Source organism: Poecilia latipinna, unplaced genomic scaffold (genome assembly GCF_001443285.1).
Source record: "Poecilia latipinna isolate Pla-1442-1.1 unplaced genomic scaffold, P_latipinna-1.0 Scaffold491, whole genome shotgun sequence".
Lineage (NCBI taxonomy): Eukaryota > Metazoa > Chordata > Actinopteri > Cyprinodontiformes > Poeciliidae > Poecilia > Poecilia latipinna.
This window is the reverse complement of record NW_015113107.1, coordinates 160,934-188,549: the sequence shown is the minus strand read 5'-3', so window position 1 is coordinate 188,549 and position 27,616 is coordinate 160,934. Positions and strand designations below refer to the sequence as shown.

The window sequence follows — 27,616 nt, the reverse complement described above, 5'->3', positions numbered from 1 at the left end:
TTTTGTCTCCCACTCGCTCACAAACAAACCCCCCCCCCCCCCCCCCCCTGTTTTTTTTTTTTTTTTTATATATATATATATATATATATATATATATATATATATATATATATATATATATATATATATATATATATATTTCAAATGTTTGTGACAAATGCATTACATTCAGTCGCAAAGATAACCGAAGTCCCAACAGATGTTGGCGAGTTTCACACAATTCCACCCCAGCAATGCATCACGGTGCAGGTGATTCTAATCCATGGGCCTTATCTTGCAATCTACAGCGGTCGGCAATTCCTCCCTGGAGAATAGCAGTTCCTGTCTGGAATATTGTGACAGCAATAGCAGAGAGGCTGGAGTGGAGAAGCAGCTTAATTCTTCATAATGTGTCTGTGTGTCGAGCGCTGCATGTGCGCAAACCCCCTCCACCCCGCTTCCCCCTCGTTTAGCCGCCCCGGCCGGTGATTTACAAAACCCTCGTTCCGTCGCCGGGAGAGGACGAGCGTGATTTATGGAAGAGACTTTTAGTTTAATTACTGGGCGGGCAGGGCTGATGTGTGCAGCCCCCATGGCAATGGTTACACAGTGGTAGGAACACATGAAGCAATACTGGGGGGCAGGGGGTGGAGGGGGGTGGAGGGGGGTGGTAGGAGATGACATATTCACATAGTTTTGTAGCTGCTCTTGATAAACTCAGGCAATTTGTATGTCCAAATTGCAGGAGTTGTCAAACTGTGTCTCAAGGAAAAGTATCAGAACTTGATAGAATATGTCCATTTTTACTGGTGGAAATAGTTTCAAACATGCAACGTTTTCCCGTCATGCTGTTTGTTTTAAGTCGTCTTATTAACAGAGAACATGCTGAAGTGACCAATACGGGTTTGTTCTGCTGCACAGAGTCACGACATGAGTTGTGTTTCAATACAACGGACATGCAAAGTTTTACTGATATAAAAATACACAAATTGATTTTATGGCAAATCAAACCATGATTTTGTGGGATGTTGATGCTAATAAGCAAGATGTGGAGCTTACACATTGGCATAGACCACACATCTCAGAAACAATGAGAGCTCCCTGCTGGGAATGAAGCTCAGACCTAGAAATCTCTCAGAGTTTGGTGCCTGTGAAAAGCACAGACCCACCAGTGGATGGGAAAGTTTGCTACGTGAGAACTCATTCTGGATATTGTGTTTCCATCTCGCTGTTGGGGCCTTTTCTTTCTTTCTTTCTTTCTTTTTTTTTGAAAAAGCCAAAATCCACCTCAAGCGAGCGTAAAAACTCTTTTGCAAAATTGAGGAAGTTATTTTGAATTTCAGTCAAATGCTTCTAAAGTGATACTTCAAAATGAGCATAAAAATATGTTGATAGAGACGCGGCCACAACCCCTCGGCTACATGTACTGCTGGTCAGCTGGTTGAAAGAAGGCTGCTGCACTTTTTCCTTGTGTGTGAAGAAAGTCAACTTTCTTTAAACATTCCCAGTTTGAAAACCCACCAAAGGTTTCTGTGTTGAAACCAACTTCCATCTACAGTTGGTAAACTATGTGTGGCATGTCTTCCAAGCAGCTGACTGCAGGCTGTAGCAGAGCAGATAACCTGACTCCATAAACAATGAAATGGGTAAATGGTGTAATATTCTGCTCAATAGACATGTAAAACCTTCTACTAAACATTGTCTTGTCTTCATTTAACTTAAATCTGTATTGTAAAATACAATAAATCTGATTATTATTCATGTCACAATCAATATGTTGGATTATTTTAGCATTTTTATGGCATTCTTTGTGTTTTAATTAAACGTTATGTAATGATTGTATACATTTTATAGTTTTCTGTAACTAGGGACTTTTACTTTTTTCTTCTTCCACGTCTCACATCAGTCCAAGTTGGGTTCTAACACGAGAGCAAAGCACGTTTGGAGAGCAGCTACTTTTACAAAATCCCACTTCAGCATGGAATCTTTTGTCCCCCCCATAAGTAGAAGCAATACCGAAGCTTGTTATGGTGGGAATATTGCGCTGTGTCAGCAGTAAATGCGAGCTTTGATGGTGATTTGATTAGCTGTAATTGTCATTCAAGGTGAGACGGTGACACAGTTCCTGACGTAGCAGTTTGGCTTAAAGCAGAACTACGTCCATTCTCATTCAGCTTCGGACGGTCTTGGTCTAGAACCGTACCGACCAACAGCAGATGTAGTTTGAGTTTGGTAAACAACTAAAACTCATAGATGAATCCAAAGATGGAGAAGATCTTCAAATTCCTTCGTTTCTTGAAGGAATCAACTAATGCCTTGTTATGTTTCTCTCTTAAGTGTATTGGTACTGAGAAATAAGCGCAGAACTGTCCAACCTGAAAGAAAACTGGAAAAAATCTGATTGGTTCATATCTAATTACATCACATGTGTATGTGGAGCAAGGTAATTATAGGAAAATACCTTTATAAATACTTGTGGCAGGATTCAATTAAAATTTCTAATTGAGTTAATTGCAGGGTCTGTAATTAATTGCATTTTAAACGAAAAGCACATAACCAACAAGACAACCAACATTTTTAATTACAAAATCCTTTTGGCTGCTAAATTATTGAGCAGACATGAGTTCAATAATAAAGATATTCATTGTTTCTATTCTGCTATGTAGGGCCTTCAGCCATCACACTGGTGAAAAGTGCTTCAGCTTTGAAGTGTTTCAGGAAGACCTGATCATTCGTGGAACTTCTTTAGAAATGTGGCATTAGCGACGGGGACGTCTGTGCTAGATGGTACATGTTTAGTGTTCAAATGCTATTTCAGACTTGAATAGCTTCATTGATAGGCTAACTCCTTTTAGCACCACTTGAACACGGCAGAAGTGTTTTTCTGCGTCCCGATCAGATGGTTTTTGAAGCAGAAACGAACCTCCCGTGGGCCGAGAGGAGCGGCTTAGTGGTCCAACACCGTTTGCGGGTTTTGCTTGTGCATCAGATTTACGGCCGTACCAGAAACACATAAAATGTAAAATAATAAAAAGAAACAAAAGTGATTAACTGCATTAAAATTGTTATAATCTGTTTAATTAACTAATCAAAGTGAATGTGTTAAAGCCCCGGCCCTAATATGTACGTATATGTCTTCGGATATGGGCACGGCTCTCTGAGTGACCCCTACACTGCATGCTTTATGCTGCTGTAGGTTTTCTTAACACCTCTCTCGGAGCCTTTATTAGATGCCTGACGTTAGCAATGGTTCAATTCATTAAAAGCACAACTCAGCCTTTGTGCATTTGCCTATAAATTGGTATTGATCTCCGAGAGGGACAGGGAGGTGGAGGGGGTGGAAGAGGGAGGCGTGTGTGTGCGGCTGTGTGGTTGAGGCTAATGGGAGAGGGTCTCAGGTGAACGGGTCTCACTGGAGCTACAAGGGCGTCCGCATGGGAGCAGAGTGTGGGGCCGTATGAGCAACGAAATAAAACCGGCACACACTCATGGAAGTGTAGCGCTGCTGTAGTTTGATGGGAGGAAAGGAAAGGGTGAGCCGACGAGGAAGAGAGGGAGACAATGAGAGCACATGCTATATAGAAGGGAGTGGGCAGTAGGGGGGGTGGAGGTAGGGGTGGGGGTTGACTGCATTGCATGGGCAAGCCTATACACTGCATGGGGCAGAGTGTGTGTGAGAGGGATGAATGAGGAGAGGAACGGATCAGAGTGGTGGAGCAGCGATGGGACAGGCAGCTGAGCACCGGACTAAAAGTTTTCAGAGAGAGAGAGGGAGAGAGAGAGAGAGAGAGAGAGGGGCTGCAGAGGCAGCACCTGGGACACTGAGAGAGAAGAAGAAAGACACTTCTTCCCAGTCTCCTGTTCGTTCTCGCTGTACTGCTTCGTCTCTTTGGTGCATCGACAGAGCTGAATAAAAGGCAGGAGGGGTGGGGGGTGGAGGAGGAGGAGGGGGAGGAGGTGGGAGGTGCTCCTGGCCAACATCTGCCTTTAGGTAAGTGCAACATCTTCCTCTTTTCCCTTCATCCTTTAACACCCCCCGCCTCCTCCTCTCCTCCCTACTTTTCATCCCGCTGCAGCTGAACTCTTCTGTGTGTGAAGCTCAAGGTGAACTGCTTCCCGTCTCTTTGCGCGTGTGTGACTGTGTGTGTGACTGCGTGTGTGACTGTGTGTGTGACTGCATCCGTGTGTGAGGTGTAGACATTCTGTGGCGAAGCGGTCAACTGAAGCTGAATGAACCTGAACAACTCTTTTGGATCAGTGTGTAGAGAAGATGCCGGGTCCGTCTGGGTGGAGGGAAGTTGCTCAGTTGTGTTTGAGTTGCAGTCGGTGGGGTTGGGGGTTGGGGGGCGCCGGGGGTCCACGGTTTGCTCCTGATTGAACATTTTTCTCTCCTTACTGACTCTTCTGTGAGGAGGAGGAGGTGGAGACACATGGGTGGCAGGTGGTGGTGGCGGAGAGGGGTGAGGAGGGGGGGCCTGATGCGCCACCAAGGACAGTGGCCTGCTTGGGGGACATACTTCTTTATATGCCCATATGAACAAGAGCAACTATGGAATGTAAAGAAGTATGTATCCCAGGTCAGGAGACAATCCGACGTCCCGTCTGAGAGAAACTCAAACTTTTCAAAGGCGATTTAACGAGTCCACAAGTGTTTCACCTCATCTCGATGCTTCATTCACATGTGCTGTATATATATTTCTATCTATCTGCATATACATATAGGTGTGTGTATGTGTGTGTGTGTTGTCCACCTTGATGTGGCCCAGTTGAGTCCAGCCTGCTGCAGAAGGATGCATGCAGTAGAAAAGATGCAGCTGCAACTCCAGTCAGCAGTTTCCACTTACCCACAATAGATTTTCAGATATTTCTTTCAACATTTTCTTTGTGGAAACCTGGAGTTTCCCCCCCTCCCCCGGCCCCTCCACTCTGTTGCTTGCAATGTAAAGAGCACATTTTCTTCCGTTTTATTCAGTGTGTTTGTGTGAATTCTCTTTATGTGACTTTTTGTTGCATTAGCGGGCTCGCCGCAGGCAGACGGAAGCTTACAGTAAAGTGGTGCCAGTGATTAAATGCTTCCTTAATGGATAGTATGGCTGTGAGTGTATAGTCAGGAAGAGGAAGGAGCAGAGACGGGCTACTCGCCACTTCTCGGACACATCGCCGCGCTCAAACGCCTGCGTCGCCGTTACACCGTCTGAATCAGACTTCAACTTTTAGGCCTGCTTAGTAGAAATGAATCAGTCGGATTATGTTTTTTTTTTTTTTTTGGTCGAATTAAGAAAGTTTTATATAGTGAAACCTAATTTTTACACCAGGTTATGAACTCAAAATGTTAGTTTACAATGAGTTACTAAAACAGAGCCGTTCAGTAAGTTGGAATATTACTGAAAAGTCCATTTATTTCAGGATCTTTATCACTTTGTGAAACATATTATACCGATTAATTAACTCCGATGGAAGTTTGAAAGCTTTTGTTTCTGTTAATTATGATGGTTTTCCGCTTTCAGCTTATAAAAACATGGAAAAATTTTAATACTAAACAGACCAATAAAAAAAACAATTTTAATACAAAAATTTATGTCTAAGGAAGACTGTGCTTAGTATCTGCTGAAAGGTTATTTCTATGTTTTTTTTCATCTGACAAATGAGCCTCATCTGAACTAACTTATTGAATAACTGCTGCAGGGACTGTAAACCCAAACGGATTCCACCATGTTTAATATATTTCAGATTCTGCTTTATTAATTACTTTGTTAATTAATAAATGTTTTCATGATTAGTGAAATATTGTTTGTACGCAGATTAATTATTACTAATAAAAAATATTGCTTCAAGTTCATTTTGTTTTAATTCGAGAGCTCTTCATAATCCTACTGTAAAATCTAAGCAGTCTCTCAAGCACACAATGTGTTCTTGGTAAAACTCCCCCTGTCTCGCTTAGGAATTAGGAGAAAAACACGCAAGTAAAACAAACAAAAAAACAAAAACAGAAACATGGAGGTAAAGTGACGCGTAACGAATCAGAACCAACAATGTCAGGCCTCATGATGTCACCCTAATTCTGCTGAGCCAGCAAAACGCAGAGAGGCAGGTTTGATCATAGTCTGCAGCTCTGATTAAGTATGCGTGTTACAGCGCAGTGTGTGGAGGTGTGACCACGTGTGTGCGTGTGTGTGTGTGTGTGTGTGTGTGTGTGCAGGAACATTGACTAATCTGGGTGTGGTTTGGGAGCCAGCATAACGGTCATGTCACACTTTAAGTGTATGCGTTTTGGCCTACTTCGTGCATGCATACAGTATGTGACCTAGTTAGGGTTTACCTGTCCCTGTTTAGGTGCTATTCGGGTCAGCTTCAGGGTTCCTACACAGTTTGCATTGAGAAAAATCCCTAACTTTTCCAGACTTCTCAGTATGTTTATTTTAAACATCTAAAATACAGAATTTTACTTTGAATCAATGGCAGACATTTCTAAAGCTTTCAAGATGAACGTATGGAGTGGAAACACAGACACAGGCTTTTAAATAGACAAAAGAATGAAGGAAGGGCATGTGGGAGGAAGGAAGGAAACAAGGAAAGAACAAGGAAAAACAGACTCTAGGAAGGACTGCAGCTTGTAAGCAGGGAAGGAAGCAAGCTCAGAAGAAAGTAAAGGAGGAGACAAGGAAGGAAAGAAGATACAAGGAAAGACCAGAAGTGGAACACACTGAAGAAAACAGGGGAAAGAGGAAGGACACCAGAAATAAAAATTGAAGGGCAAGAACACAAGGAAGAAAAAAGAATACAAATAAGGATTAAAGAAATGACACTGTAAAGCAAGGAACAAAAGGATGCTGGGTAGGAAGAAAAGAAGGTCATGAGAGATGAGGACTGAAGTGAACGAAAAAAGGAAGGATACAAGAAAGGACAAAAGAAAGAATAAATTTAGACAATAGAATAGGTATTTACCGTAAGTCCTTTCTTCTTCCAGCCTATGCAGGAACTCTGAGGTTTGGATGTGGGAATGTGACCCTGACCAGGAGTCCGTCCTGCGGACTGCGTCGATTTCTTTTGACAAATCTGAAAAGAGCGCTCACAGGGAATCATGAACAAGAAGATCGCGCAAAGACTGTAAAGCAGTCCGATTGGAAGCTAATTGGGCATTAGCAGGAGGAAAAGTTCTAATCTTAGCACCTGACGATGAAGATGAGTAATCTGGGTCCAGAAGTGCATGACATCCGCATCAGTAAAGAACATAAAGCCTCCACCCATCCGTATTAAAAAAACATAAAGTGTGTGTTTGTGAGGAAGTCCAAGCTGGTGTGCTCGTGTGTTTGTGTGTGTTTTTTATGTTGGTAGGATTTATTGCAGTGATTTGTAAGAACCACAGGGAAAGGTCGTTGTTCTGTGGAGGAATTCAAAGATAGAAGGGCACAGTGGCGAAGAGAGGGGGTGGAGCGGTGAGGGAGGGGTGACGAAAGGGAAACGAGAGAGCACCGCGGACTGAAGTGGGATCGGAGCGGAGGGAGTTGTGGCGAGTGAGCGTGTGAGATGAGGCGAGGCGAAAGAGGCAGAGAGGGAGCCTGGATTGATGATGGTGTTCAGGTCCTCTGTGTGTGTGTTGGAGGGGGATGTGGGGGGGTGTACAAGAGGGGTTGGGCGGGTATTGTTCTGTCACTTTGCCTGTGTCAGCAGGTGGAAGCTCTCATCAGAACATTAAATATGCAACAATGCTGACTGCGGCACCGTGCTGAGACAGCCAAAGCCGGACGACCGGGAGGCCCCGCTGAAAGTAAACCGGCGGCACCGTTTTGCCTTACACCGCTCCAGGCCTCCGTCCCTCCATCCGTCCCGCTATCCATGCAAACATTGGCTTCTTTTCTCCCTTCTCTCATTGGTTAGAGATGGCAAAGGTGGCGGACTGAACACCTTCCTGGTTGCCTTGTTGCAACGTTTGGGAACCCAACTGTGGTTAAAGACAGTGTTTGATGTCCATCGGGGCAATTAGAGGTTAGGGATAGTTGAAGAGGTAGAACACCAACATTCAGACAAAAAAAATCTACCTGAAGATAGAACTGACTGTGAATAAGTGCATATAGTTCTCTTTTAACTCTTTAGCCATCCCTCATGTCTTTACTTTGTTTGGATCAATAGTCAACAGGATTTCTCAAGATTCTATCTGGAGTTTGTCTGCTTTTTTTACTTCACAGTCTGTTTTTTTTTTTTTTTTTTTTTTAGCAATTTTAAAGGAAATTGGATTGTTTGGAAAGTCACTTAAATCTGACCTCACAGTCTTTGTTCCAATGCTGCAATGCAATAATACAGTGAAATCCTCCAGTTTAAGGGGCTATGAATACAGAACAACAAAAGCCAGATTAGGATTTGGGTACATAAAATCCAATCCAGGTAGAATAATAAAACAAATTTTATTGATCGCATAATGGTTTTGATAAAAAGTGTTGGTAGGACTAGATTACAATTTTTAATCGCGTTTTTTTAATCGCGTTGCAGGATCTGTAGTTAAATACTGCTGGCCTTTAACCTGGAGGATTTTACTATGTTAGTAGATTTTCAACTTTGTAGACCCTATTTCAGACTGAAGTGGTTTCTCTAAATTGTTCTTCGATATGAGTGTGTGTGTGTGTGTGTTTGTGTGTGTGTGTGTGTGTGTGTCGTTCTGTCCGTCTATCTTGCCCTGCGGTGAAATGTCTAGTAAGGTTGCACCAATAAATCTGAACCGATTTCCTCAATATTCGGAGATCAGATATCGGCCAATACTTACAAGAGAAACCCATTATGTCCACAGATTTTACAAACCTCCACGAAGGTTTGAAAATCAGCCAATGTCCCTTTTTTCTCTGCAGCGAGAGAGGACTGACAGACAGACCTGCCCATCAGGTCACACCTGCACATGAGCGGTTAACAGTCACTGCACTGTTTCCAACTTGCTGACTTTGTCTCTATATTAATGAGTTTTCAGACCAAAATAAATCTGAATCGGAAAAAAAAAAAATATCTAAATCAGCAGATCAGGCTTTTTAAACATCAGTGATTGGCCAGAAAACTGCAATCAGTGCACCCATGCTGCACAGGAAGTACCCCTCCCTTCTTCTCCCCTCCTGCTGAAGACATGTGCCAAGACCCTTACAACCCTACTTTGACAAGTGGCTGTAGATAATGAATGGAGTTTTTAAGAGATTTTTTTTATTTTACTTTGAAATAAATATTTAAACATTTTAATTCCTCACCCAAGTAGAAAAATGTGTTTTTCTAGGTCTTAGAATCTGCTAAATCTGCAATCAACTGGTCAGAGTTGGTGTGTGTGAAAACACACTGTGCAGAACTGTAGGTGCACATGAGGAGAAAGGGGAAGCAAAAAGAGGTTCTATTTTTTTTTATACACTGTCGCCCTTTATTGCCAGTTATATTTTCCCCTTTTAATCATGTTTATTGTGAGTTTGCATCGGCAGTGACCTGCAGAATGTAATACAAGTGAGGAGTAATAGTAGTTGAAACAGTGGAAAGGTAATGTATGGGTCGTGTCGCCCCGATACAAGGACACAGCCCATTATATCCCGTTCTATGGTTATGTCTAAAGTGAATCCCGTGGGGACTGAAGGTGTGCACCTCTTCCAAAGTCACTGCTCAAATGACGGGCGCACACAGATGCTGTCACATTGTACATAAAGCCACAATGTGGAGTCACAGAGTTTTTCTGATGTGTGCACAATACACGTCCACTGGGATTCGGAAGTAGAAACTGCTTTATTTCAGTGGGTGTTTTGTCAACGGACTGGAGCAAAGATAAATGTGTGATTTCACAGTTTACACCAGGAAACCGTTTGTGCACCTGTCGTCACGGTGGCGTGTTGAAGCACAAAGAATGGTTCACTCCAAAAGGAAACAGCAAAAGTGCCAATGAGATCACAGAGGACGAATAAAAAAGACGAAAACTCATCGAGGCCTTGATAAAAAATGACTTCAGATTTCTAATGAATTACTCATGATCACGAGCCTTAAGACTCAATTAGTTAATTGGTCGAGCGCTGTAATGTGAGAATGATCGGTTTTACGGGAACGTCTCAATCGATCAAGAAAACAAGCGGCGTAATCAGAAAGCAAATTACGATTTATCATTTAGCGATTGAGTCATTCGTTGTGTGTGAGCAGGTCAAAGCCAAAGAGCTTTACACACACACGCACACACACACACACATGCACACACATGCACACATGCCGAGTGACTCCGAAAAGCCGATCCCTCTCTTACACCGGGACAGGGATCAATGTTGAGGTAATTTGTTTCAATCAATTAAACAGACATCTGCTTGAATTAGTCTCCAATAGACTCCAAAAGGCCAAACCTCGTTCTGTTACACTGGGAGTGTGTGAGAACGATGAGATCAGACCAGACAAACCTTTCTCTTTGGACCATGTCCTGTCCTTGTAGGTTAGGCAAACAGCATGGTGGGTCTAGTTCTTTTTGTCAGTGTCAGGGCAGAATTGTTTTACAAATCTGGGCAACTGACTGACTTTCTGAGACAGACGCATGTCTCTTGGAATGCTGTTGGTATTTTGCCAAAGACAAATGAGAAACCCTACAACCGCCATTTTTATTTTAATTTTGTGAAGAAGCGAGTTGCACTCAGTGTCTTTTTCAGACATTTTCATGTTGTTTCCTTCAGTGGTTCTTGGTGCAGCGCCACCACAGGTGAGGAGGGGAACAGGTTGTTGAAAGGGTTTGGTGTGAAAGTGAGCCGCACCAGCTGAACATGTAACAAATGTTGCAATTTTGGTCCCCAATCAGACCGAGTATACCAGACCGGTGTGAAATCACCTTGAGATGCAGTGCTGGAATAAACGTAACTTCAACACACAACTCCAGTTCATTTTCATGATTTAGTTTGAGGAGGCAAGTGGATATGACTGAAAGATGTGTAAAAGAGCTCAAGTGTAATTTAGTTGCTCCCACTTGTACATGATGCGATGTTGCTGACGCCAGAGTCTGTCCGTTACCGCGCCGTACGAGGAGAGAGGGGTCGCTGCAAATCAACACGCGGGATAATTGTTATGCAGCGAAGCTGTGAAGCAGAGGGAAGTAATTAAAGAAACAAGGGCAGTGTGGTGGCGCTGGTGGTGGGACACACAACCCCCTCCTTCCCTCTACATCCCTTTCTCCATTTCCCCCCTGCCAGCTCCAGATTACACACACACACACAAACACACTTCTTTTCAAACACGGGGTCCCTTTAACATTGGCACCCCTGTAATTACTGCCAATGTTTACAGTGATTCTAATATTCTAATTATACTCCACGGGTGTTTATAAGGTCACAACATTTACAATTTTACGACACAGTAATTATCAGTTGACCAAAAAATTAGAAAAATGCATTTTCTGTCTCCTGCTGTTCTTCTGATGACAACACATATTGGATGCCGTCACTCGACTCCAAACAAGCAATTCTTTTCCTAATGAATGCAAAAATAAATTTCGGGTGGTGGGACATACACCATTTTCTTGTAATGCAGCCCACATAATTCAGGTTCATGCATCAATTTGCTGCAGAAATATTCAGAAATGCACCGGCAGCGGAAGGATCTCAGGGAGACTTGAAGCAGAGTTTCACTGATGTATCTCATAAAGGAATATCTTGGAATATAATGCATTCCTGGGTACATTGTTGCTTCCATTACCGGTGATGAGAATAGTGAATGAACACTGGGAGATGGTGACTTTGTGTGCTGTAGATTATTTTTACATGAAGAAGTGTTGTGGAGCAGAAGAGGAGGAACCAATGTGGATATTGAAAAGTATATGCAATATTTGTTCCCATTCTCCCGGTAATAATTCAAGGCCAGAATAGTTTGACTTAAAATATCAGCTTCACAAAAAAAGTTTTAATTTTAATATCACTTTAAAGAAGAAGAATAAATCACAACATAAATCAACTCGGTTCCCTTAATATAGTTCACTGTACTACTGTGTAAATAATTCAAGCTCGTGTAAATCTGTTTAAATTCATCTGGTACCTTAATGTAGTTCTGAGTATGGGATGGCTTTTTTTTTTTCTTTTCATTTAAACTGTGACGATCTCACTGCTTTCTCTTCATCCATAATACTTATTTAAAGTTATATAAACTTTAAATAAAGTTTATATAACTTTATAAGTTTATATATATAAACTTTATATTTAAAGTTTATATATTTAAACTTTAAATATAAAGTTTAAATATATAAACAATTGTTTATATTGTTTATATATACAATATAAACAATTGTATATATAAACAGCTGTTTATATATACAAACAATATATATTTTTATATGAAAAATAAACAATATTTTTCATATTGTTTACTTTCATAAAGTAAACAATATGAAAAATGTGTTTCTTATATTGCTGAATGTTAGCCTAGACTAGCAGCCAACAACAGCGTGTGGTTAACGCTCCGCCTGCTCTGGTAGCTCTTTGTCAGGACAGATTTGTTCCCTGGACGTAAATGTATTTTGTGGTCGTAATTAGAGCTGCAGCCTATTATCTTTTTTTGTTTAAATAATCGAGTATTTTACTGATTATTCTGACAATCAAGTAAAAAAATGTATTAAAAATTGTCATCTTTTGCAGATCTTTCATTGTATAATTTAAGCTTTATTTATGCGAAATTAAAAGTATATGAAAAGTGGAAATTATTTTTTAAAATAGGAGAATAAACATTTTATTGCCTAAAATTTAATAACATCAAAGGACGTATCTGCAGTTGAAAAAAAAACAAAAAAAAAACAAAACCTCTAACATCAACATGTGAAAAGCTCACCTTTCCAGCTTGACTTTACATCATTACCTTATAGGACTGATCTATTTTTAGACTAATAATCCGATAGCAAAAATTGCTTAAGATATTTTTTTCTTTACAGAATTTGAACACAGTGAAGCTAAAACTTTGCCACTTCAGGAGTTCTGGGTAAAACATTTAAACAGGCAACGAAGGTTTATCACCGTAACTGCAAAATGTCCGACTTTTGGATAAATTACTGCTCTGTGTTTTTCTTTCAGCAATTTCAAATTTTAGATGTAATGATTATTTGATGACTAATTTAGTTGACCATCAGTTCAATAATCAAATCCTCACTATTCATTTGATTCATTGTTTCATCGCGAGTCGTAACAAACATGTTTATTTTGATCATATGTTGCTGTTTACTGATGTCACTTTGTGAACGGTCGATTCCAGTTTTCATGACTAAAAGGACAGCATGATTAAAAAATAAAAAAAACATTAAATTGACAGAAACAAGTTAAATTCTGCTACATAAGTGTTAATAAAAAGTTTTGTTTCTTATTTGGACCTTTTGTCTATGCCACTGTTTAACTAACACTGTTTAACTTCTCTGTTCATCATGTGCCCTGCCCACACTAATTTCTTTATTGTGCCTCCACAGGCAAGGCGTAGGACTGAATTATTTGTTCATTTCTATCCTAATTAATTAATAATCACTTTTCTGTTTTGCCCTTTGTGATGAACGAATATGGTTGCTGATGTGATTGCTGATTTGTTATGGGAATAAGGGAGCAGGTGAGTTGAGGATGACCATAAAGCAAGAAAATAAACCTCGTTTGTGAGGTTGAGATTTTTTATTCTTATTACATTTGTGCCTTTTATTTGTAGAACATGAGTTGATACTTTGTGAAAATTGTAACGCTTTTAATTCATCTAACAAAATCAATCTTTAAATTATTGCTACTTTCTCGCTACCGAGCTTCCTCGATATGTGTTGGGATCGGTTGTCACAGAAGTGAACAGAATCCTTCAAATGCTGTTTCTGTGAGATCAAAATGAATCATTTCCTAACTTTTGCCATGCATGCTTTATCAGTTATTCTTTAAAATGCAATGCTTATGGGGGGAAAGTAATAACATGAAAAAATTGCAATAACCTGGTGTCTACACCCAAAAATGAATTCTTAGCTTCAGCACCTTTGGATTCATTTCCACACCCGATTGGCTGATTTGAAATAAAGCTCAGCTCTCCTACTTGAATTTTTCTGACTTCTTCTCTTTTTCTGTCCTTCAGCTAAAGTCATATTTTCCAGCATGGCTGCAAAGAGTTAGAATCTCACTGCATAAAGGTATCAGTTAGCAGGAGTGTAGACAATGTTTCACATCATTAATACAGAAGCTTTGACAATTAATATATTTATCAGTAATCTGGGAAAACTGACAAACAGTGATACAAAACTCAACAGTTCTTCAAAGATATGAAAAAATGTGAGACTGGAAGGGAGGAGACTCTGACAGCGACGATACATATATTACTGTCGGATTGTTGTAGGCAAAATTTTTAATGTTGCACACAGAAAAAAACCTTGTGGTTTGAAGCAAATCAACCACGCAAAGGGTAATTTTGTCAGATATTGACACTAAATATGGCTGTAATAAATCAGGGTTTTCCATCACTCCTAACCCAGCATGGAGAGCCTCTGGCTGGCCACTCAATCTGATCAATTAAGAGATGAATTGTTCCGAAATAGTAAATATTACAAACATGTGGCATGTTGACAAACCCCTTCCAAAGAAGACTGAACAATGTGTTTGTGTACTTCAACATATTTGTTCTTCCACTGGATGAGACAAGACTTATAACTGATCATAGACTTTTTTTTGTTTTCATCAGAAAAAAATGTCACTTTAACAGGCTGCTTTTTAATCGCCTTGGTAAGTTTCATGGTCTGGACACCTTTACTGACCTACGTACGGAAAGACATTCCACCCGAGGACGCCTCATGCGTTCCGCTCCCTCCTGCCTGTCAGAAGACGGTTATTAGGATCAGCGTACATGAGCGCAGGTGTCAGAAAGTGGCTGAGCCTCTCCGCTGCAGCCAGTGATAAAACATGATGCAGGACTACCATTAGAGGAGAATCCTGCAAGACCCGCAAATGCAAGTGAGTCAGTCTTGGCCCTGTCAGCTGGTAAAACGATCATGTCAGTCAGACTCACTGTCAGCGGAGTGACAGAGCAAGTCGGGCCCGCTCCGCCTTCCTGTAAGTGCACATATCTGTGAATCGTAGAGGAGCAGAGTGCAGAGTCAGGGCACCGCTTGTTAGCATTCGTCTGTCATCACCCGCACTGGCCAGAACTTACTGAAGAGGAAATAGGTAGAGGACAGAGGAGTTATAGATGGAATGCGGATACTTTTCCGTCTCCAAAACAGGAACAAACAATTTGTTGACAAAAGGAAAGAAAAACCAAAGGAGAAAAATAAGCGGATCATAAAGAGCATGAATTACACTACCAGCGAGTCAGTGGCAGAGAGTAAATCTGCCGAAGCTGTAAAGAGTTATGCGTTGTGATCTGTTCCACCGATTGCTGTGTGCTTTGAGATAATTGCTTCCATTTTGTTGCACAGGGACTATTACAGTGTATGATAGTTGGATTACCATCTGTAACCGTGAGCTCCACTTTGCAGAAGCAGTGCTGTATCAGCAGCAGGACTTCTGGAAGATGTAGGTTTAGTGAACACGGTCGGCGTCGTAGCTCGGAGCTATTGTAGTAGTTATGGGCTCCCTTTATAGAATTTCACTTGCTGCAGTGAAAGATTTTTTTTCCCTCTGTTTGATTCAGTGAGATAACATTATCTGAATGGAGTCATCTCTTGTTGTTAGTGTGTAAAGTTACTCACTAGAACCTTTTGGGAATTGTGCATAGCAATTTTTTGCTTTGCATTTGTAAAGTCAGAGGAATCTATTTCACCTGCCCATGTAGAAAAGGCCAAAAGGTGTTCTGTGTTTCTGTAATTACTTTAGGGTAGCATTAGGGAGTAAAACAAGATGCAATTTATTTTATTTTCCAGCACATTTTGATTTGTCAGTCCAGCCCCAGTGGCCTGTCATTCAGTCCTGAGTAAATCATAGATGGTATCGCTAAGGGTGTTTTCGCAACTGATAGTCCGGTGCACTCAGTTCAGTTGGGCACCAACGTTACAACATTTGTTACATTTTCAGCTGGTGTGGTTCTGCTCTGTGTCAAATGGATCAAACTGTTCACCACTTCACCGCAAAAACCTCTGAAGAAGACACCGAGTGTAACTTCCTTCTTCACAAAAAAAGGAAATGTAGTGGTGTGAAAAAGGAGACACCATAAACTTAATATAAAATCTCAAGGTTGGACAAGAGAGACATGTTGTGATTGGTTCTAACACTTTTTACACAACATGGCAGCTATTCTTGTACCGTACTGAGAGACTCCCAGACAACCCAGAATAAAGTCACCTAAGATTTATGGCTTTTTTTGTTTTGGTTTTGGTTTTTGGTTTTGTTCCTCTGTTCATGTGATAGGTGTCTGGATTTGATTGTATTGGATCTGGATTTATTTTTCTGAAAATTCAATAAACGTATTCAAAATGTAGTGGAGTGAGACTTTAGCGGTTGTAAGATTTCTTTTTTGTCTTTGGCAAAACATCACTAACCATGTCTCCCACTAGCTCTAGACATGCATGTTTAAAAGCAATTCTAAAGGTGTGCTTTTAGTCTTGATGTAAAGGAACTCAGTGTTTTTGCTGTTTTGCAGTTTTCTGCAAGTTTGTTCCAGATTTGTGGAGCTAATAAAGGCGCCCTTAAATGCAACTGGTCTCAAGGTAAAAGTTAGAGTTATGATCAGCTATTCAATATTTTTTGGAAGCATCGAGAACTCTCTGGCATGAGGTTCTAGATTACATCAAGTTTTGCAGACATTTATTTCACTTGCATTTTTCAAGTAAAATTGCACGCATATATTTATCACTGACCAGTCAACTTACACCTTGCTTCTGAACAGCTCCTCTTTTGTTTTGCCCTTTTGAATGTCCCTCCTCCCCCCATTTTTCAAGCTGATTACTCTGATACTAGAGCTTGTAAGCTAATGTAGTTAAGAAAGTAGGATAGGGCAGAAAGGCTGAGATGAGTTATAGGACATTTCACAGATGAGATTATTTGTGGTAGAAATTCTTGGAATGGCTCACGTTAACCAGAAAGCCGTGTGTCACATGATCTAAAACACTTTCATGTTGCGTTGTGGCTGCCGGTGTGGCATTATGCTCGTGTGTGTGTTGGACTTGAGTTCCTTTTATGCGTCTCCAGTGGTCAGTCTGTGGCCGGACTCAAAACAGTGAGGGCTACTCAGACCGTCATGAAGCAGGGTCATATGCGCTGAAAAACCGCCTTCTGTTCTCTTGTGGTTTTATTGTAGAAACAGTAATGTTCTGACCTCTCTAAAGACGTCTATAAAGGATGAGACGAATAAGAAAATCAATGGCAAAGACACAAATAAGAAAAGAAGTACAACATGTAAATATAATAGTGTGTATTTTCAGACTTAATGACAGACTAATTGAGTGTTTCAAACGTGTTGGGACAAGTCACAGTAAAGATTTTTGATAAAGTTTAATATTTGTCAACAGTTTATACATCAGCTCCCCTGTCAGTGTATATTTTCTATAAATTCGTATAGAAAATTAATGACTTTTTCTAAGATTTTTCTTTACACAGACAAGAACTGGGTTCGCAATATCTGATAATATTCAGCTTTTTAGTGGCTTATTTAACTGTTGTAAAAAAATAGCTTTGTTACTAAAGATAATTTGATAAATAGCTTAAATCTGGAAATTTCCAAATTGTGATTTTCAGAGGTCGAGATTTATCAAACAAAAAATATATTACTTCTTTTAAACTGAAAGGGTAAATGGAAAAAAAAACAAGTAAAATTAGTAAAAACAAGTGAATCAAAAGCCTAAATTGGGTTCACTTTTCCTTTTAGCTTAACCTGCTACAACAACAAAAATAACTTTTACCGCAATATTGTGTTTAGAAATGATCAATACTGGTCAAGTATGTTTGAGCTGTTGTGACGTCCAGATATAAAGGTGTGTGCTTTAAGTTGTGTCTTATTTTGAAGCAAGAAGGGAAGTATGTTTTGAGTTGCCCAGTTGTGCTGGTCAGTTTAACAATGCGCTGTCTTTTGGGTTTATGCTACAATTGTTGCATTCAATTTTCTGAATATTCTGAAGGTTAGGAAACTATATGAACATGGGTTTGCATATGTCTGTGAGCAGAGACCATGTGAAGAGGCCTGAGCTATTGGCCAAATAAACTAAGGAATGTTCACAGGTTTTTGCGGGTTTGGACTGTTGTGACCACCTCTAATTCAGAATCTAAAATATTAATACAGATGAAACTTGAACTGGATGATTGAGCTTCAAACAGGGTGCAGGTTTCTTTCACACATTGTTAATATGGTCAGGATAATCCTGATAGTTTGGTATATAATACTTTCCCTAACAGTCAAAAGCTTTACTGACTTATGACAACTTGTCTAGGACACTTATGCTACATGTTTTACATAAGCGCTGAAAATGCTGATCTGCCTAAGATGAGCTGAATGACTCCAAGTAACCCAGACCGTTTTCTGTAACCAAGTCTAAACAGAGGAGTCATAACAAAATCTCCGCACACCTTGAAAGAAGGTGCCAGCGACCTGCTCCCTGACAGCAGAAAAAACTTGCAAGCTGACGCCATCTTTACACACAGGCACCCTCTCTGAATTTAACTGCATTGGATTTTTGTTTCACAACGGAGTGTATATCAAGCGTTCCTTTGTGGCCCTGCTGCGGCCCGTAATGAATGCATGGCTAAAATAACTAAGTGGTAGAGGGAGTGAGGTAGGAAGGGAACATGGGGACGGGGGGGAGGAGGAGGAGGGAAGAGATGAGGCTGGGGGTGGGGAGGTGCGTGCTCAGAGTGAGAATCACTCTGTAAAGGTGGAGAGAGAGAGAGAAAGAAAGAAAGAAAGAAAGAAAGAAAGAAAGAAAGAAAGGTGAAAACATAAGGGAGGTCAGCTCTGATATGGCGGTTGGTATACATGTTTCCTGATGTTAAAACCCAGATAACGTAGTTTTAGTTGTTTTAACAGAGCCTTTTGGCTTCTTCCTGCTCAGTAAACGGAACTGTGCCCATTCATTTATCCCTGTTCAGATTGTGGCTATCCGTCTGGCAGGCGTGAGCTACAAACTTTTATAAGCAGATAATAAATGTCCCAAGGAGCTCATCATCGGCTAATTCCAAGGAAAGATACCGTCTAAACGGTTTTTGCGGTTTTTTCTAGTAAGGTTCCGTGAGTGGCGTAGAGAGGCCTGAGTTTTTGTTAAGCATTGTGTATGTTGACGAAGAAGCGTCTCCAGAGAGTGAGAGGGATAATTAAATATATCATCCAAATAGGTATTGATTGTCTTAAGGGTGTTGCCGTTAGATTAAAAGGTTAAAGAATAAAACCGCTTTGAGGATTAAATTATTGTGAGGTAAAATCAAGAGCGTAGAAAGATAAAGACTGCAGTAATCAGAATGTATGAGCCCTGCAGACATGCTTATTGATGTCCTATAGGCGTTTAGAATCCTGTCAAGACACATTATGAACCGTAAGCAAACCCATTAGGACGTTTTATCTACCGCAAGGAGAGTCTGGGTTGGCTGGGACGCTGTTAGCTGAGCGCGTTGGCTGTTTCAGTTGCTCCACAATATCAGCTACAGTGTGAATGGATCTTTAAACACAATTTTTGATTTTTTTTTTTTTAAAGTGCGCAGTATGGCATCCCAGCCAAGCAGCGGAACAAGGTCAGGAAGTGCTTTTAATTTTTTTTTTTTTTCTTCTTAATCCAGACGTGTTTTATCTTTGGGAATGATAAGCAGAGGAAGTGGCTAAGCACAGGATACAGGCTCCTGTTACCCTTCTGTCTCCTTCTCAGATCAACCAATCGGGCCTGCAAATAGTGCTGAGTCAGCCACTGGGTTCTGCTCACGTATAAACGAAGGGTGGGGCAAGGGGGACGTTGGTGTCTGCAGTGGACTGCAGCAGCACTGCCGGCGCTAACCTCACGGCTACAGGAACTGAATCACCAACTTCCAAGTCTCAGAGCCCCCGACTCTCTTAGATTGGCCGTAAGCGTCTTTGCTTAGCTGGATGATATACACGGCACCTTACCCATTCCTACAGTCAGTAGGTAATTAGTGGGAATAAATATGGCAAGCCACTGAAGATAAAGTTTATAGCCTGGCCACGGGTCAGCTTGTTTTATTGCCACAGTGAACCTTGCATTAAGGTAATTACAAGTCATTTCACATTTTCATCATGTGTGAATTCAGGTTTTCTTTGGGTTGAACCTTTGAAGCTGACTTAGCTGAAATGCTGTATTAAGCATACTGCTGTTTAAAAGGGATTTATTAACCATTTAATAACAACAAAACTCAGGGCCAAGATGAAGTGCATGTGTGGGTCAGTGAAGGCAACATTTTGTTCTGACATTGCCCTCTGTAGTTTGTTTGACTGGATATCTGGTCACTGTGTAACCAAACATTCTAAGCCCAAAATCTAACACATTGTTGTTAAATAATGAACTTTGCCCTGACTGCCCCTTGTTAACAGTCCTGCTTGTTGTAATTAACAGAGCAAATCTCAATTCATGCTACAAGGATAGGCAGTATCAGTGGATAGGATGGGACGGAGGTTCCTTTCTCCAGCAGCCATTAGGTGAGAGGCATGGTCACAAGTATCTATTCCATCAAAGGGCAGCACAAAAAGTTTAAGTATATTTTATTTAAATCCAACTTTTGCGACTTCAGCGGAAACAGTGATAGTTCTCGACAGTCTATCACTGTCTTCCCTGCTTTCTTCAAAGCAAATTGCAGGGCGTCTGCTGTACTTCTAACCATTTGACTTACTGGAGAGGTTGCCAGTTTGATTCTATCTACTCCCTGCCACATTGGGCAACACCCGTCTCCGTATCAATGAATGTGTCAGCCTGGATAGGTAAGCGGGACTCAGGGCTCTTAATTCTGTGGGTTCCATTTGTGACAGCGGTCTCCTGAAACAGCTTGCTCTAAGTTCACCGAGGTGACAGGAAGTGATTCTAGGCCAGCCCTCCCACACGGCGTGGCGCCGGGTGGAAAGCGGAGGTCTGGCAGTCACCGAGACAGTAGTTGAGACCTACTTGTCCTGATAAGGAGAGAGAGAGCGAGCAGGCGGGCGGACATGGTCAGTGAGTGAAGAGGCTGTGAAGCTGATGGGAGTGGCACTGCAGACAGGTTGTATCAGCTCAGCCCCTGGAGTGTTAGGTCATACATCTGTAATGAAAATATCACAATGAACAAGACTGACAGAGTCAACTGCGGAACTGGTTACAGAGTGTCACCCCACTTACATGGTGCTGGGCTGGCAGCTGCACTGTTACACCACCTGTATGGTATACGTCTCCCCAGGGACACCACACACTCCAAACTCCTGACCTTTCCCTTTATGACTCCTTGACTGTCTTGGACCACCGGCGTCCAGCTGTCCCTAACCATCATCTCCTCCTCCCCTCTGTCTACAATATAAGGGCAGGAATGCAGTGGACAGCACAGTCCCAGAATAGACAAGTAGCAGCCCATATCACCAACCACGCAATCTGCCTGATAGAGGGCACCTACATTACAAGGCAGCCTGGAGCAAGAGTGCAGACACATGCAGCACGTCAGCCCACGTACAAAAGCCCCAGCTGCAAAGATGCCAAACTTGTGAATGCACAACACCTTTTCTTATTGTGGGTTTGATCCTGATGGAGACGCCCCCAGTTTAGTGTTGAAAGAGGAGTCACCGGCGAAGCCTTCAGCTGGCATCTGATCGAGGTTAATGATAAAACGCAATGGGTGTAACGATTCTGTTTGATGTTGGATCTGAGTGGAGGTGCGCCGGGTGAAGGAGGGTTGGATGTTTGATGAGTGTGTGGGCCGGAGATTGGTGGAATGAAGCACTGAAAGCACAGCAAAGGGATTCTCTCCCTAATCTACAGAAAATCCTGCTGTGAAAAGGATTCTGGGTGTAGCGCTTTCTCCTCTGAAGACGATATTCGCGCTTGAATGCTCACAGAAGCTGGCAAAGCAGTCTTCGCTCTCGCTCTCTGTCTAATGTGGACACTCACAGATCATTATCTGCCAAAAGAGGAGCAGAGGCACGGTTCAAACGGGGGGCCTCGCTGACATTGAAAGCAGACGTGAGCAGTCCGTACGAGTTATATGCCTGGAGTCACCGGATTCACGTGCATTCCTGCTGCCTGGCTGCATGTTGTTGATAGCTGTAGCTCTGGAACTGGTAGAAGATTCAAGCCATGAAAGCTCAGATTCTCCTCCAGATACCACATGCTGAGTTTCTACGCAATCCGGAAAAGGTGGAATGTGATTTAAAAGTAGGGAAATATGGCAAATTAATGGGAATGGTGGGAATTGTGTGAGCTTGTCTAAATCCATCCATTGTACATTTGTCCATCCATCCATCCATCCATCAGTGGCCTGCTCTTATGTCCATCCATTCTTCTCCCCTCTGGTCTGTTTTTTGACATGAAAAATGTCCTCCTGCTCCTTCCAGTTCATTTTACACCCGAGTCATGGATGCACAGTCATCAATTTGCGAAACTCTTGGGTGACAACTTTATTAAGCATAAGAGGGATGGAGTTAACAGGAAAGGATGAGAGATCACTCTTTCCCTACCCTCGTACATATAGTGACAGTATTTTTATTTTATTACAAACTTCTGCCTAGAAGGTGGATCCCTCCATTGTTTATTTGGTTGCCTGGTTCTGCCATTTTACTCCATTCAGTATAATTTTGTCTCACATGCGATTTGTATTCAACCTTCTTATAAAACATTTATCTGTAACTATGATACATTTGGGCTCTATGAATACTTCAGATTGTATAAAACATTCATTTGAATGAATAAAGGTCAGTGGTTCCCCTCGCCTCAAACAACAGGACTGCATCCAAAGTGCAACATCTCCAAACTCTAAGTAATCACTGTTAATGAATAGTCAAGTTTTGATTAAAAGCTTAATCAGGCACAAGTTTATTAGAAACATACATGGAATTTAACAGTTGAGCTAATTTTAAAACAAGTGTATGAAATAATATTACAACTTTTTAAAAAAAGAAATTCAAATTGTACAACTGAAAATCAATTGTGATTCCCATTGCTGCAAAATTAATACATTAAATATTCCACTTCTAATGGTATAATTATGGTTATGATACACATCCCAAAGCAGTAATATTAACTAAATATCAGCTGCAAATTTTAGAAGCAGTCTTTTGAATGTTGTGAATGTGTTGATTCTTCAAAGGAAAATAAAGACAAATGTATTAAAATAGTCCTTCAACTTTCAGCCTGTATTTTTTATCTTTACTTTTATGTGTTAATCCAATGTATATTTTTACTAATGTTGGTATTTTATTGTAAAGTACCTTGTGTATAAATCAAGTCTACTTCAATAAACGGTCAACACTGTTGCTTTGTCATGTTACCCATCATCAGAAACAATTTCTTTAAAAAAAAATAAAATAAATAAAACATGAACTAGATTACCTTCTTATGGAAAACTTAGAATGTGTTCAAAATCATTCTAAGCTGAAGTGGTTTTAAGCTGGTAATAAACAGAGCCTCTGGTCTGCTGGGACTAGCCTAAGGGAGAACCCAATCTATGCCATGTACAACATTAACTACTCCTAATCTTTTAATAGAACCTCTCTTCTAAAAGGCATGAATGACGTCTTTAAAGCTAGAAGCAATCAGTTGAAGACATTGAACCCTGGCCAATAAAATAGAGACATATATTTCAGGATCTACAAACATAAGCACCAGATTGGTCGAACAAATGCAGTTTTGTGAGCAGATACACAAAAATGTGGTAATAGCAGCGGTACTATCCATGAGTCAAGACCAAATGCAAAGCTTCAAAAAAAAATAGAAGCCACAAGAAGGAGAGAGGCGCTGAAGCTATGGGAGGAAAAGAAGAACGTTCAGACACGATGGGAAACAGAAGGACAGCAGGGTTGAAGGAGACGGTTTACATTAACAGAAACGAGTGTCAGTCTGGAATGTCTGGTTGAGTAAGAATGTGGAAATCTGGAGGTTCCAGTTGAAACAATGGAGTCTTTATGCAAAGTGTTGTCATCATAGATGCTGGAGTGATGTGAGATGAATGCTGATGGTCCAGTCTGCTTAAGACTGAAGAGAAAACTGCCAAAAGAATATCTGATACTCTCTCACACAGATCTCACACACACACGCACACACACGAGTGTTTAGATTCAGGTATTTTCAGATACACTCTACGTTGGGCTGTGGTAGCCACTAAATACATCTTGTATTAACTTGTACTGCGTACTTTTCAGTGATGATGTAGTTTGTTGTTTGTTGCTATAGTTTCCTGGTTTTGTTTTTTTTTCTCTATCCGCACCATGTGGAAGCAGACTTCTGTAAGCTATGTATCCATCTTTCCTTTCACTGTTCTTTCCCTTTAAACCCTTTTCCCACCTTTCCGTCTTTCTTTCCCTCCTCTGTGTCCGTTGAATTTGAAAGAAATCCAAAGCAATTTCTAAAAAAAAGAAAGAAAAGTATTCTGTCAATCCTTTATCCACTACAACGAAGCACCAATCACCCACCCACACACACCTTTCATATGTTGTTGTTTCCTGTAGGTCCTTTTGCATTATGTGAACAAATCATGTACCTACAAGCAGAAGGATCTGTAAAAGTGAAAGCTGAGATATATTATAATTTACATAAATAATAATAACATAATTCCATCAATAAAACATCAATCTCTAAGATTTTGCAGCCAGTACCTACCATAAACAGTTTATTTCCTAATGATTAAGTTATTAGCCGGACTAATTGAACCAGGAAATGAGTTTCTCCAAGGACGAGCGGAGCGGTGAGCCAGCAGCACCGCTGAGTACATGGACTCTGTGCTGCCGCGCTCACCACCGCGCCTACGATAAACGGCCTTTTCCACGGGTACAATCGTCCCAAAAAATGGCCGAGAATAAAAGCCAAGGGTTTAGGAAAGAAACGGGCTTGAGTACGGGGTATGAGGGTGAGAAAGAAACAGGAAGAACGGATGTTCTGCATAGGGCCGGAGGTCAATGAGAGTTAATTTTCCTGCCGTCCTATCCGCTGGCTTCATTAGCAGTATTGACAGTTAGGTGATGAATTCATTGTTTTCTCTGGTTTGTCTGCAGCCATCATTTATATGCACTCCTCTGTTATCTCTCAGGGCCCTGCTCCCTGTTTTTCTCATCGCTTTTTCATCGCCTACATTTTTCTCTGTCCTCTATCTCTCCTGCTCGCTTCTGTTCTTGTTCACCATCTTTCCTTCTTCAACTCTTTAAGCACACAGTTTTTTTTTTTCTTTCTGTATTTCCATACAGTAAAGAACATAAGTTACTATTAGTGACAGTTTGCCAATGTATAGGGCATTGTGAACGCATATAGAGATGACGCACACATACATGATTCCACTCACATTTGGGCTCTTGTCTCTTTCAGATTATTCCCTCTTCAACCTCTTCTTCTTCTTGGACCCAAAATGCTTTGCTAAAGCTGGTAAAATGGAACCAAATCAACTGTTCAATGGATTTGGTCCCCTTCAACCAGCTGTAGCTGTGCATTGATCACTCCGAGGAGCCGACTGACAGCCACACAGTGGGACAAAAGGGACGCCTCGTTTTCCTCTCCACACATAAACTCATTCTCAGCACCGGCGACTGTGTGCATTTATCTCTGTTAAACAGATTACCAGAAGCAATTTACTTAATCTGACTTAAACAAGCCAAGTAAGTAATTATAGATATCTTAGTGCATGCATTGTTATGCTGTGTAAAGCTGTAACTGTATTGTCCTTTGGAGAATTGAATTGTTCTTTGGAGATTTTCCCCAAAAGTCCACTGAGAGGTGATGCTATAAGAAGTAAAATGGCTGAAACTGTGTGAGAAAGGTGCTCAGGTTTGTGTGCTTATGTGTGTATAAATATCAGTTTAATAAAGCCTTATTCTGAACTTCAAAACCAACTAAGTATGTGCTTACAAAGCGGTGCTGGAGCTCATAAGTAATAAAGTTGTTCTCATCAAGTGATCGTGATGTTTTTAATAAGAACACGACTGGGATCCAGCTGGTTCCTGGGCTTGAATTACATCCAAAGTTTAATTGACATTAACATCATGCTGAGCGGCAGATTTATGCAAGACCAACGCAATCATTATCAGTGGAAATTGTTCTGTTACACCTGCAGTTTTTCATCCCTTTGTGATAAAGGCCAGTTTTTGACATTCTTGGTTAAGATATGTATATTTACATTTACCAAATCCTTTTGCACATGGTAAAGGACTAAAATTTGAGTAGATTTATTTAATTGGGGATGGGGGGGGGGGTCATCTTTGATACAGTTAATATCTTCCAGGTTGGTCACCCTTACTTCACCGTTCAACAGTGTAGTTGTTTAGTGTTGGTATACCAGCAGTTTCTATTCAGTTGCATCTTTTCCAACTGTAGGCAGGACTATGATGTAGCACATGTCATTTTCTAAATAATCTGACAGTTTTAAGCATCATCCCTCTCCATTAAAGTGGTTTTAGTCAGAGTGTCTTTTCGGAATTCCGGCCCTTCAGACAATCAGAGCTTACCACTTAAAATCAATTGGAAAAACATTTAAAGTATTTTGAATAATAATGCCTTATCCACCATGTGACCATCTGTGCCTTTCCAGCTTAGTTTAGTTTGCATTAATTCATATACTTTTTATAACTGTGTCATAGTTTCCTCGTTTTGTTTTGTGTTTCTTATTGTTAAGTCATTTTAACCTTGCTTGTATAACCTTTGTTTTTAACATTGTCCCTGGACGACAGATGAAAGATTGTCCTTTGATGAAAAATAGACTTTTGGCTAATTTTGGTGCAATTACAGAAATGTTAATTAATGCGCGTTTTCCCTGCCGAATAAATGAAATGAAATGAAACTGGAAAAAAATATATAAGATAAGTAGAATAAACACTCAAACCTTTAACACCTAGCATATAGCGCTACCTATGTTCTTACTTTTCTTTATCTTTCAATTAAAAGAGGCATGCTGGCATAACATTCTAATTATATATCAGTTTTAAAGAATGCATGTAAAAAGTAATTCAGTTATGAATTTTCATTTTTTGTAAATGTAAAATGTTTGGGATTGTTCCTTTGTAGGTGTATGTAAAGTGTGTTGTAATTGTAAGTAGGCTGGGTACCATACTGTGGTGCGTGACATGATAAATAAATTAAAAAATCAAATCTGCTAAGGTATTTTACTCACTTCTTCCTACACAATTTTTAAGCAGACATTTCCCTCCAGCTGCACAGACAAACAGTAAAGTGCTCTTACATTAGCAATGTGAAACTGATAGAGCTAAGAGTAAACAACCTATTCTATTTTAAAACTTTAATTAGTTGTCTGAAGCCAAAAGGACTCTTTTAGAGCTTCTAGAATAATAATAAAAAGAGTCTAGCAACAATGGTTGCCGGTGGGAGCAAAAAAGCTTCGGTACTCCTAAAAATCCTCTTTAAATACATGTAACTGAAGCATTTCTAATAGATTGTATTTATTTTAAGCAGGTCAAAGTTTCCAGCAACTTTTATTCAGTAATCTTTTTGTTTCCCTGGGGTATAAATATAACATGACATAGCAACCCATTTAGCCACTAGTCATGAGGACGGATGACAATCCATTTTTATCTTGCTACCAGACACACTGAAAAGGAAGGTGAGAGAAAAACAATCTCTGAAACTCACTGT

General features: G+C 40.6%; 1 long non-coding RNA gene across 1 annotated transcript in view; it reads left to right on the top strand.

Moving 5' to 3' along the window:
• The window catches only part of LOC106952086 (uncharacterized), a 32,800-nt gene extending 6,083 nt beyond the window's left edge, over positions 1 to 26,717 (top strand). Inside the window, exon 3 of the long non-coding RNA XR_001425916.1 lies at positions 25,343 to 26,717. This is a non-coding gene — a long non-coding RNA (uncharacterized LOC106952086). The remainder of the gene's footprint in view (positions 1 to 25,342) is intronic.
• The last annotated feature ends 899 nt before the right edge of the window (positions 26,718 to 27,616 follow it).